We start from the raw sequence: 16,425 nt of genomic DNA on the forward strand, positions 1-16,425 counted from the left end.
ATTTGGTTTGTGTTTGAGAATGTGCTTAAAAGATCGTCTTGCCTTGAAAATATTCTATAACCCTGTCTCTTTCATCTCCTCACTTGTCTAGAATGGTAAAGTTCTATAAATACGCATCCACTTAACATTTCTGTATAAAACAATGAGGTGAAGAAATAATAGATGTCTTAAAACCTCAGCTTAAACCCAGCTTTCTTTTTCAGCCTTGAGTTGTGAGGCTGTGAGCGCTGACACAGGTTGATAAGTGTGGAATTGTGGAAATTAAACTGAGGAAGGAAAAGCACCCTGAGTTCTGTTCTCAGCTAAGTCACCAAATTGCTGTGCATTCTTAGGCTAGTCACTTACTCTTTCCGGTGCTCAGAGGCCTTCAATCCATAAGGAGGAAGTTGTACTAGACTAGTGGTTCTCAAAGTCAGTTGCACGCTACAAAAATTGGGGGCATTTTAAAATCACCTCCAGCTCACTTGCATCCCCGCCTCCTTCCTCCTCCTGGCCCTGCCCCAGGTATTGATCTAATTGGTAAGGAAGATAAGGCCTAACCATTAGGACTTTAAAATCTCACTGGATGATTGTAACATGCAGCCAGGTTTAAGAACCACTGCACTAAATCAGGCTCTCACAGTGTGGCCCCGTACTGGCAGCATCTGAGAATTTAGAAAAGCCATGTTCTTAGGTCCCAGCCCAGACAACTGAATCAGAAACTCTGAGTACAGGACCTTTCCAGATGATTCTGATGGTGGTTGAAGTTTAATGGTTACTGCTCTAAATGATCTCCAAGGCCCAGGAATCTCCAAGGTCTCTTTACTCATACGAGTGACTACTCATTCAATTTACAAGTTTGTATTGAGAACATTCTGTGTGCCAGAGTCTGTGCTGAGAGCTGTAGATTTCAGGGATGACTCAGCCTTTGCCAGTTTCCTGTAGACACTCACACTTCAGTGCTGAAGACCTTAACCACTTGGTAAAAATGCCAATTCCTATGCCAGTTTGCTTCCAAAACCACCACTATTCAGGTCTACATTGTGTACCATTTGTTCTTTCCTTCTCAACAAATGTTTCTTTGGTCCCCAGTGTGTTGCAGGGACAAGGTCTAGACTGAGGCCTTCATTGACCTTCCTCTTCGTCTTTCTTGAGTCCCAAGGAATTTATTGGAGACCTGGGCTGGGCCAGGCTCCACTTCCTGACGTGAAAGTTCTCTGAGACTCTGAAAAAATAAAATATCCTTCCAAGTCAACCTATCATTTCAGCTCCTTTATCTCTTGGTAATTCGAGTTCTAAACTCCAACACAAATACCTCTTTGTGTGTGTGTGTGTGTGTGTGTGTGTGTGTGTGTGTGTGTATTTTACTGCTCTCACATTTTTTCCATATCAAATAAATTGGCTCTTAGACAAGTTCTATATAAAGACTGTTTTGGAGAAAAAGAGGAGAGAGAAAAAAAATGCTTTCTTTTTCTTCCCTGACTCAACCCATTACATGATTCCCTTTGACCTTTGTCTTCATTTTTTCTCTCAACAAAAATATTTATTCTTTCTGTTATCTGTACTGGAGATAGTTTCCCAAGGTATGACATTGATGAAGGGAGAGGCTTCTGTGCTTACCCAATGGATGCTGCTCGTAGACTGATTGCTTTTGGCCGGTACAAGGGAAAAAGGGGGACTGTCTCCCTTAAGTGGAAGCCTCTGCATTGAGTGAGGACTGACACTGACAGAGGGAAACGGAACCAGTGCTGACCCTGCTTCTAACTCACTATGTGACATGAAGACACATTGCATCACCTTTTGGGGCTTTATTTTTTCTATCTGTAAAATGAGGGGACAACATATGAAGCTTTTCTCTGTGGATAGGAGTTGTTCTTAGGTGACTTTTTTTTTTTGGTAGTAAAAGGGACTCAGCAGAGGTTGTTTATCTCTGAATCAGTACCCAGCATGGACCTCACCAGTTCTGGATGGCCTAGTAAAAGGTGTAGATTGTGAATAATTATGATAACGATAATAATAACAATACCAATAACCACTTATTGAACATTGACTCTGTTTTAAGTGCCTGACACATATTTCTGAGGCAGCTGAAGCTCAGAAGAGTGACTTATCCAACCTAATACAGCTGGTAGTGGCAGAGCCAGGTTTAAAACCCAGGTCTAATTCCAAATTCCACCTTCTCAACCACAATACCATACCACCTCCTGCTCTAATAATGCAAAGGCAGAATTTTAGAGCTCAGACATGCATCCAAGCTGGCTACAGTTCAAGATACAGGAGGTAGGAGGCAGGATTACAACTCACAGGCCACCAACCCACAGTCCGTTCCTGAGACCCACTCTTGGAAGTCTGGCATCATGAGGTACATGGCCAGGTCTTTTTGTGTCTGGCTGGGAAGAAGGAGCAAGGATGCTTCTGTTTCTAAACTTGACTGCCAAGTGCTTCTGCCCTGGGCACCATGCTACCTGGGTCTGTATGGAATCTCCAGATTTCTCTAAGAAGTAAAGACTCTGGATAAAACTAAGCCCTTTTTTTTGGCTTAGAGGAAGTGAGATATAAAGCAAACCAGGAACAGTGAATAGCAGCTCACTTTCAATATTCATCTGTTCGTCTGTCTATCGTTGATTCATTCAGCAAATATTTACTGGACGTCTGTTACACACTATGCACCATGTTAGGACATGATGGTACAGTGGTGCCAGGACAGGCATGGAGTCTGCCCACATGGTGTGCCCACTCTTTGGGAAGAGAGGGGGTTAGGAAAGCAGTAGCACTGCAGTATAGTAAATGCCCTGATGGAGAAAACAGAAACAGAAAGTCAGTGGTTTCTAACCCAAACTTGGAAGAATTGAGCTGTAATTGAGGAATATAATCTCCTTGAGGACTGGATTTTTGCTGGTTTATCTGCTGGTGCAGTCCCAGGGCCTAGAACAATTCCAGGCACAAAGTAGGCACTCAGTAAATATTTTTGAATGGCTCTTGAGTGAAGAATGGGAAGGAGTTTAGCAGTTGAAGAGAAATGGAGAAGCGGTCATTTACTAAGTACCTACTGTGTGTCAAATGCTTAACTAAGGGCTTTATTTAAGTAATCTCATTTGACTTAATCTGTACAACGACTCTGCACCTGCAGCGTAGGTGGTCCTATCACCAAATTACAGGTAAGAACCTGAAACCCAGAGATTACAGAGCTATCAAACTGTGTAACTATAACTGGGGTTTGCACATAGATCCATCAGCTCCAAAGCTAGTGCTCTTATCCATTCTCTAGTTGAACAACTATGTTTGTGTTGCCTACTTTGTTTGTGCCTCTCTGTTCTTAGAATCGTTGATTTAGAGCTAGAAATATTCTTAGAAGTCATCTCTCCCAACGAGCTTCTTTGTGTGTCCCAATTAACTAATCTATTGATTTTTCTTTCACGTTCAGACCTGTTAAGCTGCCAGCATAATCTCTATCTCACCTCACCTCCTCAGTATTCTCAATATAAGTCTTGGGGTAAATGAATAAACATAAAGGAAGGATTGCAGATATGAGTCCACATTTTACAGATCAAATCTCAAATCTCTTCCTCTGGATTCCACATACTCAGAAACCCCTGTCAATCAGCTCAGAAACTTTCTAGTTCGCTCATACGTTCATTTTCTCGGTGAATATTTTTTGATTTCCACCATGAACCCGAGTACTTTCAAGGCACTAGCGACGCAGTAGTGAACAGAGCAGAGAAGATCCTTGCTCTCATTGATCCCCGTGATGAAGTTGGAAGAGACGAACCAGAAAACACTACATAATATCTCAACTGGGTAGGATTTAGTAATTTTAGATAGGTGGTCAGGAAAGGCCTCTGTGATGAGGTGACATTTGAACAGAGACTGGAAGAGTCTCCTAGTGACTCATAATAGAGGCTGGGTGACCTGCCATCATTGAGATCCTAGCCTGTTTGGAACACAGATGTCTTATAACGTGATCCTTGGTCCTTGATCACTGTTTGGCTGGCTTATCTTAGATTTAACTGTGCCTGCGTTTTTTCCTCTTACCTGGTTCAGATTCTTAAATACAAAATTTAGCACGCTCATTCATCAGAGTCAAGGGTCCATGAATGCTTGTCAGGTAAATGAGTGAAGAGTGAGTCAGCAGTAGAACCTCTCAGAAAAAGGGTCTCTTGCTTTCACATCTTAGCCGTAGTATTGACACATGATGCCGTAGTAAGCCTCGGAGCGTTGGGAAAGGTTAGACCAAATCGGGGTCAACTGAAGCACAGGTGGCTCCTCCGTGCTGTTTCTGTGGCTCTCAAGGTGAGTCACCATTTCATTTTTTGTCTCAGCCACATTTCTTTTCCTGGCTCTTTCTGTATGTCACCTAGTCATGCATTCTTTGTTCTTGTATGTATTCATTTTTTTCATTCATTCATCAACCAAATAGTGAAAATCTAATTTAATCATATTCAGTGATACTTTCTTTACTTCATAGATATTTACTAGGTGTCTGTTCTGTGCCGTGCTCTATGCTGGAACTACAGATCCCTAGTCTCATGAGCACACAGTTTAAAGGGGGAAACGGGCAAAGAAATCAGGTGATTATACTGCAGCATGAAAAGTGTATGGTGTGAGGGTCACAAGAAGGGTATATAAAACACAAGAAGGGCATCTAACCCAGCTCGAGATGGTTTAGGAAGGTTTCTTGGAAGAAGTCATGTCTAAGCTGAGACCCGAAGGATGAATAAAAGTTGATCATTGAAGAAGTTTGCCATAGGATGGATGCTTGAAACCAAGTGGATGCTTAGCGAAAATTGATAAATGAATGAATGCATACACGAAAGAATGAATGAAAGAATGAATGAACCAACCTACCCTACTTCATGGCAGAAGAGCATGTTCAGTCTCAGGTTGAATGTAGAAATGTAGTAATCTGAGCTATCTGTCCACTTTGGTCCCTAAATCTACTTCATTCCTTTTAACTGCTATAGAACATTCCACAGTAGGAATGTGCTGCAGGTTATTTAGGTGTATCCATGGTCATGACTACTCAACAAAATGGAAGTGCTTTGTCTTTGCCCATTTGATGGGTAAAACATGGCTTCTCATTAGTGTTCCTGTGATTGAGCACCATGAATGAGCAGCTTTTCAAATATCGACTGGCTATTTACATTCCCTCTTCTGTGACTTGTCTATTAATATCTTTAAGTGGTGTCTGGTTGTTAATCTTTTCACACCTCAGTTTTCCTATCTGCTAAATTGGGATTTTAATGTCAGCCCTCCTGCATATCCATCAGTGTTACTGGAATCTAGGGTAAAACGGGTAGTCAAGAGGGAACTAGCATTTATGAAGAAGTTACTCTTAGTAATCATTTATTCATTGATATATTTCTCAAACGTTCCTTGGATGGGAACCATGCCACATTCTGAAGATACAGTGGTTACCAAAAACCAACCCAGTTTCTGACCTCAGTGGAGTGTAAATTTAATCACTGTGTTAGCCACCATCACTTATGCAGGTAGCACTTACTACTAGCCGTACTAGCATCCCTACTGCTGATAATTACCATGTAGTAAATACTTCATATATGCTCAGTATTTTTATAAGCCTACCAATGAGGTGTAGTTATCAGTATGCTTTATTTTTAGATGGGGAAGGTCAGACCCAAAAAGGTAAAGTCGTTCATTTAAGGTCCCACAGTTAATAGATGCTCAAGTCAAGTTTTACATCTCCCTGCCTGACGCCAAAGGGCATGCCTGGCAAACTATAGAGCATAATCATTGCTATGACAGGAAAAGGACAAGGTGGCATCTTGATGGATGGAGAAAGCAGATGTTAAAACGAGCTTTTCTTGTTTCCAGGAAGCAACAGAATAAACACACAGAAGAGAACTTTTTTTTTTCCATTTAGGTTTTGAATATTTAAGTAGATGAGGAAGAGGTTTGGCACAGTGTGGGCATGGTCAGACCAGCATGGTTTCCAGGAACCTGTTGTGGAAATGCACGCTCCAGGCTGGACCCCTCTCTGAGCAGGGCCTTTCCCCACACCTTTCCAACATGGCCTTGCCTGCGTTCTGATGTCCACCAGGACAAATGAGCAGCATCAGGATTGATAGCTGTTTCTCCAGGTCCAGAACAAATACTTCTGTTCCTAGCCCAGGCCAGCAGTGTACATAGTCAGCACGATCTTCCTCTATTTTTGGAAGCCGGGCATCATCCACCTACAGCTCCCTCTCATCAGTCTTAGGCCAAGTACCTCTCAGCATGAAATACAGGTTCTGGGAACATTAGGGTAAACAAAAGGGTTTAGCAGAATCCACAGATCTCTGGGGTCAGCAGTAGCCGTAGAAGTGCTGACTGTCTCCAGGTGCCTTCACGATTTTGTAAGTGTGAAGGGCCCCTGGTTGGTGCTAACACTACTGAGATCACTTATCTACATTTCTGTGGATCGGTCTGATGCATTCCTGGACCATTATAGTGTCTCTTCTACAGATATTAATGAAGACTCACAGAAGTTAAGTGATGGACCCAAGCCTCTGTTGATAAATTTATTCATTCATTTGTTCAGTCTTTTAAGAATAAGTGCCTTCTGCGTGTCCGTCTCCATGCTGGCACTGTAATTGTGAATCTTGTAACTGGATAGGAGGGCTGGTCTGAATAATAGCCCAAATAAAAATATAATTACAACCTGAAGATTTATTATTATGTGAGGTTATAGTAGAGCATAATTCCCCCTCAAATTAAGGGGGGACATACAGAAGACGAGACTGGAGTTGTAAGCAGGAGCCGTATTGTGAAGGGAGTTTCTGTTATGGAGTTTGGATTTGTTCATTGGGAAGTAGAGGACTAAACCAATCAGATCTGTGTTTCTATGAAATTGCTCTTGGTGCTCTGTAAAGAGGGGATTGAGGAAGAGTGAGAAAGTCCATTTAGAGGTTATTGCTAAAGTGCAAGCCAGAGATTATGATTATCTATCTGCAGGAGAAGTGGATGAATTGGGGGAATGTTTGAAAAGTAGAACCAACAGGACTTGGCGATGTATTGGATGCAAGGGTTCTGAGAAGGAGCTGTCCAATGACTCCCGGGTTTCTGGTTTGAGTGTCTGGAATGAGGGAAATGTTATTTCCTGAAATGGAGGAATAGATTTTAATTTAGTGTTTTGTTAGTGGGTGGGGTAGATCAAGAGCTCCTTTGGTAAACAATGAGTTAGTGAAGTCGGGTTGCAGTGGGTGTCCTGATGTCACCTGCTCCTTTGTTCTTTTGCCTTTCTCCCTGTGGGTAGGAAGGATGGACTGGACTTGGTTGTATGGGCACCAGTTCTTGATTTTTAAGAAAACAAGTAAATGAATGGGAACGAGAAGGAAAATAACAGCCGTCAGAGTAATTACAGATGTGGGAATAATGGAGGAATTTATCTCACACTGGGCATTGGCAAGAGGAGTGGACAAAATCCATTCAGTCTGTGCTCAGAGACGATGAGAATCCTCAGGACAGAACATAGTGGGTTTGTGTTGTATCTGCTCAAGCAGGAACCTCAGACGTTACTTAGGAGATGCTGAATCTGGGATCAGGAGATCTGATTCTCAGGCCAGCACACAGCTGTCTTGCTCCATGACCCTGAGCAGATTGCTTCAATGCTTTGAACCTCAGCTCCTGTCCCTGGAAAAAAGTGGGTGATGATTCCTGTCCATACAGTCTCACAAAGGGTGTCCTGAGAAACTAATGAGCTAATGGACTTGCAAGAACGTGATGCAATGTGGGGGAGCTATAAAGATTTCAATGTTCATGATTCTTCCTATTGTTTGGTTTTCATTAGGCTTGTTCTTGGCCAGGCCAGAGAGTATGTGTGAAAGACAAACACACAGACATGCAGACACACTCATGAAACAGTTTCCCGTTCAACTCTACGCAGAGTTCAGTGCTGGATTAGAAGAAAGAAAAGACCATTGCGCTTTAATCTCTGTAGCTGAGCTAAAGAAAAAGAGAGAAAGCCCATCAAAGTGCTGGCCCTGGAATCAGGAGACATGGCTTCAAGTACTGATCTCCTGAGATTTTGCTATATTACTGGGTCATGATTCCCCATCTGTGGGCCCAAGTCCCCCTTCTATAAAATGAAGGCCTAGGTAAATGACTCTGAAAGTCATTTCCAGCTCTGACATTCCATTCAGACCCTCCTGGAGTTCTTACCTGCCCCGAGTATGTCTAATTCAGTAAGAGTAGAGGGACCAGGCTGCATGTCCCGTGCGAGCTCAGAGACTAGCCGTCTGTAAAGAAAGCCTTCCAGGTGCACTGGGGCCCTCAGAGCTCCTTCCTGACCTACTGTCTCTCTCTCTTAGGGCTTACCGATTGTTTCCATTTGGGACAATTTCAGAATGTACTGGTGTATTTTTCCTGTTCAGCGGCATTTTGACTTGACAGTGAGATACCAGAGATGGGAACTAGGTAACATTTGTCATATTATCTTCAGCTTCTTTGGAAGGACAGGCATGAAGTAGATGGTCAATAAACAGGTCAATAAAGGCATGAATGAATGAATGAGTAAACGCTTTGGCAGATCAATAAGTGGTCAGAAATTTGTGGTAATACAGATGATAGCTGGTATATTGGAGGTCTTCCTTTAAATGTCTGAAATGGATTCGTTACCAGAGGGGCAAAAGGATCAAAGAAAATCTTATCGCATGGTCTCTTCTCCTCTTGGGGCCGCAGTCCCCCTAAAGGGAAGGGATGGGGCCAGACAATGTCAGTCAGTCTACCATCCACCCCACAGGCATTTATTTAGTACTGTCTTTGTAATGGGCCCCGTGCTGGGCAGTGGAGAGAGATAAACGGGGCAATGAAGAGCAGTCCGAACCCTCTGGGAGCTTCATCTAAGTGGTAACAAAAGTGAGAAAGGTGTTATGATAAGAGAAGCACAAGGGCTAGGAAATCCTCACTCAGCTAAAAGGTCAGTGAGATCCTCCTGGGAAAGGTGGCGTCTACACTAAGGCCGGACCATTTAGCCAGGGAAAGGAGGGGGGACTGTTTGCTCATGGTGGCTGAGGGGTCAGTTTTGAGGAGGAGAGTTTGAGCCAAGAGGCCAGAGGGGTTGAGAGGAGGCCAGCAACGTTGGTTCTAGAATGCCATGCTGACGGGTCTGGGCTTCATCCCGAGGGTGGTGAGGGACTGTTAGGGGTAAGAGAGAATCCTGATCAGGTTTGGTTTTAGGACAGCTCTTTGGCTGTGTGGCTATCTGGGCAGATGTAGGGATAGAGGCACAGACTGTAAATGATGAGGGAGGTAAGACAATGTTGCCAGCACTGAAGTAGAAGATGGCCCTGGTCTAGGGTAGTCAAGGCGGGAATGGAGAGAACTGGATGGGGCTGAGCAGTATTGATGGGATGGAGGTACCCCACGACTGGTCAGAGGGAGGAGGGAAGTGAGTGGGTCCTAGAAGTGCCTATGTTGTTGGCGTCACTGAAACGCATGATGTGGAGATAGAGGGATGTTTGGTTTGGGATGAGAGGAGGACGAGTTCAAAGCTGTCTTCCCATTATCAGTCTGCGAATTGGTGGGGGCAGACAGCTACAGTTTGCTTTGAGCCATAACATTTCTGTGTACAGATTCAGGAGCAGGTGAGGCGAGCTTGTGCATGTGTATGTGTGTGTGTGCATGCGTGCATGACTGTGTGTGTGTGTGTGTGTGTGTGTTTTGGGGGGTGGGCAGACAAGACCTGTGAGACCACCTGTTTTCATCATGCATCGATTCTCCAAGTGTTGTCCAGTGTTCTCAAAGGTCCCCTGTTGGGGTCGTGGGGTTAATCTTCCGCCACACTAATACCTATAACGTTACGAGGCACGGGCTTTGTTTTCTACCCAGGATTAATCATTCACTCATGGGCTTTAATACAAGCCAGACACCACCTCACGGTGCCTCATGCAAAGCAATGCCAGTGCCCCCTTCCATTTTAATGCTGCGTTCACGTTCTTGTCGTCAGAGTGGGAAGTAGGTTTTTTGCCTGCGCTTCAATATCCTATACACTGAAAAGTTTGAATTCTTCCATCCAGCGATGTTCGTCACAAAATGCCAGGAAAGCTGGACTCTGCCATTAACGTTCTGCATGACTTGGGGCAACTTATTCCCTCCTTCTCTGGGCTCTAGCATCCAGCCCACAGTGAGACGCTGAGCAAACCAATATCCAAAGCCTGATTTCTACATTTTTTGTGTTTCCTTCTTGAGCTAAGGTCCTTGTGTACAAACTCAGTCCCCAAAAGTTTTCAGCAGAGAGAATTCTGAGGTGCTCACACCTCCTCCTGTCTAGGAATTAGACTCAAAACCTCTCAGGCCGGGAAGGAACATGGAAGCACTGACACTCTACAAATGAGAGAATTGAGCCCAGAGAGGGGAGGTCACTTCCTCAGTCACACAGACCTTTGATGCCAGAAGAGGGAATTGAACCTAGGGCTCCTGATACCCAATCCAGGTGCGCCTTCCCCCAACATCGCGGCGTGCTGGAGTTTGGCCAGACCTTGGGATTCAGCTTTGAGCTCAGCTCTCTCTGATCATGAAGAAGTCTCCGTTGGCTGCTCAGGGTGAAATCATAGTGCGCTGACATTAGTAACGTCATGGCAGCTGGTGCTGGTGAGGGGGGTGGTATAGGAAATGAGAGAACGCATTTGGCCAAGCTCCGGGTCCACGTGACCCTCCAAGAGCCCTCATTTCAAAACAAACTCAATCTTTTAAGTTCAAGTTCTCCCCTCTCGTCAGAAACGTGACTTCCTGCTTCTAAGAAGCCAGGCTTACACAAGGGCTCAGAAGACTTCGCGGACATCAAATAGCTCTTACAAAATAGCGTTTTGATGAGTTAAGTGTAAATGAATCAGAAACATAAGGATTACATTTTCCCCAAGCGCACATGGGTTTCAAAATTCGAGGGGAAGTGTAGTTTGCTCACTGCATGCCGACTTTCACCGAATCCAAAGCATTCATGGGGAGGGTGGGGCCAGGGGGGCGAAGAAAGAGATGCCCAGCCCCCAAATGGTTTTAGATGTGATGCCAAATTCGAAAATGCTGTTGGGCTCACCCTCTGCCAGTAATAAAATCGCTGGCCACCCAGAGAGGCCACAGGAAGGAGAAGGGAGGCTGCTTTCCCCACTGGCCCCTGGTCCTCAACAACTGTGTTCAGTTAGTGCCGCTCAATCACCAGCTGTCACTGGGTCCCCCTGTTGACTCCTGGCCCCCGTGTGGCCTCCATTTTCACACTGTGCTGCATGCCTTGTTTACCTCCGACTGTATCTGGTGTTTTGGCTCCCAGGGGTCTTGGCGACCGGTCAGTTTGTCACAGGCCCCTGCTCTGCGATCAGGAGACCTGTCCATCACCAGCAGGGGTGTTTGGGGAAGCTGTCACACATCACCTCTGGTTGCATTCAGGAAAAACAAGAGTCCCTTGTAGTTCTTTTCCTCTCTCCTTTCTTTAATGCTATACAGGTGTGGCGTTTCCCCCAAACTGGTAAATGTCTTCCCTTCAAATCTCAGCCTGACACAAACAACCAGTTAACTCTCAGGGCTGCCGTGACCTTATCCCAGGATTTGAAACTCTGAATCTTTTATAATTTCCACATTGTCCCCCCATTCTTTCTCTTGGATTTTATTTCACTGCACCAAGAAAGTAGAAAATCATTTCAGTTGGTGGTAAAAGATGATTAAAACAAAATAACAAAGGCCGTGGCTGCAAACTGTTAGTTTTATTAAATGTGCTACTGAGTTTTAAATTGGTACCAGGGCAAATCTTTGTACAATTATATCCGAGGCTGCTGGAATTAATCAGTTGCATGTATACATTTGCTCCTTCCTGAGCCTTATACAGAGTGAGGGCGGCACTGTCAGTCTGAAAAGAATGAGCTGTGTGTTACCTGTGTGACAGGGGTGGACCCTAGCCCCAATGGGAGGGATACACATGCCCAGTGGATTCTCAGATCCCTGCCTTCTCATTCCTCATTCATTTAATCCAGACCGTGGGTTGGCGCTCACAGTGGTCACCAGGGATAATAGTGGATGGATATTGTAAGACCAAAGTCCATTTTCCCAAACAAAGATTCTTTTCTTGGCAATGGAATCTCACCATTCTGAGATTAAGATTTTATTAAAGCAAAACTTTAATTTCCACATGAATGGAAAGGGCCGCAGTCTACTGAGTGCCGGTCCGGTAGGAGGGTAGGTGGCGGTGGAGGGAACCCAGGCTGTCTAAAGCCCTGGGTGCCGGTTCAGTGTCTCGACTACTGCTGACACATCTAAGTTCTGACTTCTGCAGCTGCAGGTGTGGGACTTGGGAAATCATTGCATCCAGTCCCCTGCTTTTAAAACAGTGGATTTCCATCCCTCAGTGACTCAAGCCCTAACATCTCGCCTCAGAACCCTCCACCATCTACCTTACACTCTCAACTGACCATTCTCGTGAAACTTTAGCACTTCCTTTGGCTTACCCTGCAGGCCAGTCTTAATGCACTGTTCTTTATCTCAGAAGGTTAACCTGTGTCCTGTTCTGTGCTGTTCCTACTGCCCAGAATACCATGCTTATCATTCACGTCTTGACATGTTCCCCACGTGCACTGTCTCCGACTATTAATTCCTTCAGCGGGTATTGTTGGAAACCTAGTCTGTGCCAAGCACTGTGCTAGGTACAGAGATGTAGCAATGAAAGGCTCATGGTTTTTTTTTTCTGTCCTTAGAGCGCTTAATGTACACCATGGAAGACAGGCATCTGATTACAACAAAGGGTGTGAGTTTTATAATAAAGTATGGGGCGATATGGACACCTGTAGAAGGGATCAACCTAATCTAGGTGTCAGGACTCTCCCTTTCTCATCCTTCTAACCACAATTGGACCCGCCTCTCCGTTGGTGCTCTTCAAGCTCTGACTTGAATTATAGTCACACTGTACTAGGCTTATCCTCTCTTTTGCCCATTGAACTATTTGAGATCAGGGATGGTGGTATCTTCTTCATCTTTGGAATGACTCCTGCCAGAAGCTCCATACATGCTTTTTATTTGAATTGCCCAAGGAAAACAAGGTCCAGAGAGGAGAACTAATTCACCGAAAATCACAACCAAAGTTAATGGAATAACCATAGTCATTTTTCCTGACGTGGTCCAGGTGACATCCACAGTGACATCAAACTGCCTTTCATGTTGTCCCTTCCCAAGGGCAGAGGATATTCTCTATCTACTTCAAATAATCAACAACAGCCCTCTTCCAATAAAACATAAGACCAAAGTACCTCTCAACCTAGAACAAAAGTAAAGTGTTCTCTTAAGAATTCAGGGTGATACCCAAACAAAATTGGAATGAAGGAGTATATTGTTATCACATGTAGGAAAAAACAGTGTATGTAACCTTAATGTATGAATGTTAAGAAATTCTTTGGAGAAGACTACACACAGCTTCAGTCATTCAGTGAGGAAGGATATTTTGTTGTCAGTTTTAGTTCTTTTCAATCAAAATAGAATATGACGACGTCTAGCATGGTGCCAAAACTTGGTAGGAACTCAATGTATTCCTGCATCAGTCCATCCCATGGGCAGATATTTGGTCTTTCTACTTTTCCCCCAAACCAGTTATCTATATACTGCTACCAAAATTGTCTTCCACAAAACAAATATTATTATGCCCTTTGACTCAAAAGCCATTTCTGTCCTCCTCCTCATGGCTTGGCTTCTCCTTACCCCTCCTGTCCAGCCAGTATACCTTCTTTGAGGAGTTCAGACTCCTCCACAGCCTGTGTCTGATACTACTCGTGCTCCCTACAGACCCCTACACTTTTTTTTTTTTTTTTACATCTTTATTGGAGTATAATTGCTTTACCATGGTGTGTTAGTTTCTGCTTTATAACAAAGTGAATCAGTTATACATACACATATGTTCCCATATCTCTTCCCTCTTGCGTCTCCCTCCCTCCCACCCTCCCTATCCCACCCCTCTAGGTGGTCACAAAACACCGAGCTGATCTACCTGTGCTGTGCGGCTGCTTCCCACTAGCTATCTATTTTACGTTTGGTAGTGTATGTATGTCCATGCCACTCTCTCACTTTGTCACAGCTTACCCTTCCCCCTCCCCACATCCTCAAGTCCATTCTCTAGTAGGTCTGTGTCTTTATTCCCATCTTACCCCTAGGTTCTTCATGACATTTTTTTTTCCTTAGATTCCATATATATGTGTTAGCATACGGTATTTGTCTTTCTCTTTCTGACTTACTTCACTCTGTATAACGGACTCTAGGTCCATCCACTTCACTACAAATAACTCAATTTCGTTTCTTTTTATGGCTGAGTAATATTCCATTGTATATATTACGCTGCGTTAAAGCCATTCATTTTAACGTCTTTTCTTCCCCAAAAGCCTATGAGCATCCTAAAGGCAGGACTATATTTTACTGATCTTCGAATCCAAGGAACCTAGGAAAAGCTGCGACAACCCAGTGAATGCTATTTGGATGAATGAATGGATGAACAAATGAAATGATATAAATATATTTATCCAGAATTTGAAAACGTAGTCAAAGCCATGAAAGTAGTTAGCTCACATAAAGCTAACTAGCTGGGTTTACTTCTCCTATGCACCTTTTTTCATGAACACTAGAGATGAAGTGGTATTGACATATCTGTGATCTTATATTCATAGAAAATTGTATGTATTTGTGTATGATTATACATTAAAAGATACATGAAGGGTTGCTGACCAGAATGTTCTTGATAGCTGCCTCAAGGTGATGGAATTTGATATAATTTTACTTTATTTTAATTATTTTACATAGTGTTTTAATTTGTTAAAGCAAGTACAGGTAACCTTTATGGATAGAAAAAAACATAAAGCAGTTGGGATAATACACTATCCCTTCTCAATTAAAAAAAAAAAATCGGCTCTCACCTAGCAATATGTTAGTGCTTAAGCTATTTTGCTCTATAATTCTACATAAGAAATAAAATCTACTTTAGTCTGACTTGCAGCTTCCTAAAAGACTTTAGGACTCTAAGGGGGAGCTTGCCTTATCTTCCGATAGTTGCAGGGCTCTGTACTTGATTGGATATTAATGCATTGCTCACTAGCAGGTACTTACCCAAGGAGTCATCTCAATATCATGGAAAGGTCAAGAGTTCTAGAGTCAAACAGCATGATTTAAATTCTGCTTTATAATTATTATCTCCCTGACCTTGGGCAGATCACTGAACTACACTGAACCTCAACTGCACAATGCAAATGATTTCTACCTTACAGGTATATTTTAGAAATTGTATGTGGAAATATGGTGGACTAACAAACTAAAAATATTTCCAGTACAAACCTCTATTCCAGATCAAATACAACTGATATAACTAGCATCCTTTAAAATGCATGACTGAGATCAGAGGAGTCAAAAAATGTGTTGGTAAAGGCAAAATAATGGAACTGAGAACTAGACAGGTAAGCCCGGAATCTAGTTTTATTGATGTAGTTTGGATAAGGAAGAGCCATCAGTTTTGGCAACTGAGTGGATTAAATACGCTTGCTTATTCTAGGAGTGGAGATTTGGCCCTGAAACGCTGCAGGGTGGGGACTTATAACTGAAGGCTTCAAAATAATGTTAGGACCTCTGAAAGTCTACATGCTTAGTGAAAGAGTATACTAGGGAAAACATATCTATGTCTATGTCCTATACCTCAGAAAGATTTGAAATTTGAGTTTACACTGCTTAGTATGGTCTGGGAATGCCTAAACTGAAAAACTAACTAGAAAAGAAAAAAGAAGAAGAAGAAGGGGGCTTCCCTGGTGGCGCAGTGGTCGAGAGTCCGCCTGCCGATGCAGGGGACACGGGTTCGTGCCCCAGTCTGGGAAGATCCCACATGCCGCGGAGTGGCTGGGCCCGTGAGCCATGGCCGCTGAGCCTGTGCGTCCGGAGCCTGTGCTCCACAGTGGGAGAGGCCACAACAGTGAGAGGCCCGCACACCGCAAAAAAAAAAGGAAGAAGAAGAAGAAGAAATCGTTCTAGACAAGTAATGTTCCAAGGGTACCTAGAAGTTATCCTCTGAGGGAGGATATAGACTTCACCTTGGGGACACATGATTGTCACAGATTAAAACCCAATGAACATGAGTTGACATGTCAAAATTTTAAAAAAAACACAAAAATATAAGAGTAAGGGTCAGAAATCAACATCAGAGTTTTTATTAAATTTTGATTTTGATAATAAGTATGCATATTTGTATTTTAGTGTAACCAAAAAAAGACATATAATTAGAAAATATAGTCTGCAAAAATTAGATGGACGGACTAAGAAGGGCTAAAGAGTAGAAATAAAGAAATCCAGTACACCCAAATGAAAGCGAGAAAGGGGGAAAATAAATAAGCGGAGAAAAATAATGATAAATGGAAAGCACAAAGAAGATGGGAGAAATAAATCTAATATACTAGTCATTACACTAATCAGATTAAAGTCGACTATGAAAGTGAAGACTCTCAGGTTGGA

General features: G+C 43.3%; 1 protein-coding gene and 1 long non-coding RNA gene across 2 annotated transcripts in view; one reads left to right on the top strand and one right to left on the bottom strand.

Annotated features, from left to right (window-relative positions):
- The window catches only part of PAPPA (pappalysin 1), a 252,937-nt gene that overhangs the window by 87,402 nt on the left and 149,110 nt on the right, over positions 1 to 16,425 (top strand). The gene's annotated exons all lie outside the window — the stretch shown is intronic.
- LOC125964678 (uncharacterized) overlaps positions 13,993 to 16,425 on the bottom strand; it is a 138,726-nt gene continuing 136,293 nt past the window's right edge. Inside the window, exon 2 of the long non-coding RNA XR_007477916.1 lies at positions 13,993 to 14,026. This is a non-coding gene — a long non-coding RNA (uncharacterized LOC125964678). The remainder of the gene's footprint in view (positions 14,027 to 16,425) is intronic.

This window comes from Orcinus orca, chromosome 6 (genome assembly GCF_937001465.1).
Source record: "Orcinus orca chromosome 6, mOrcOrc1.1, whole genome shotgun sequence".
NCBI classification, from domain to species: domain Eukaryota; kingdom Metazoa; phylum Chordata; class Mammalia; order Artiodactyla; family Delphinidae; genus Orcinus; species Orcinus orca.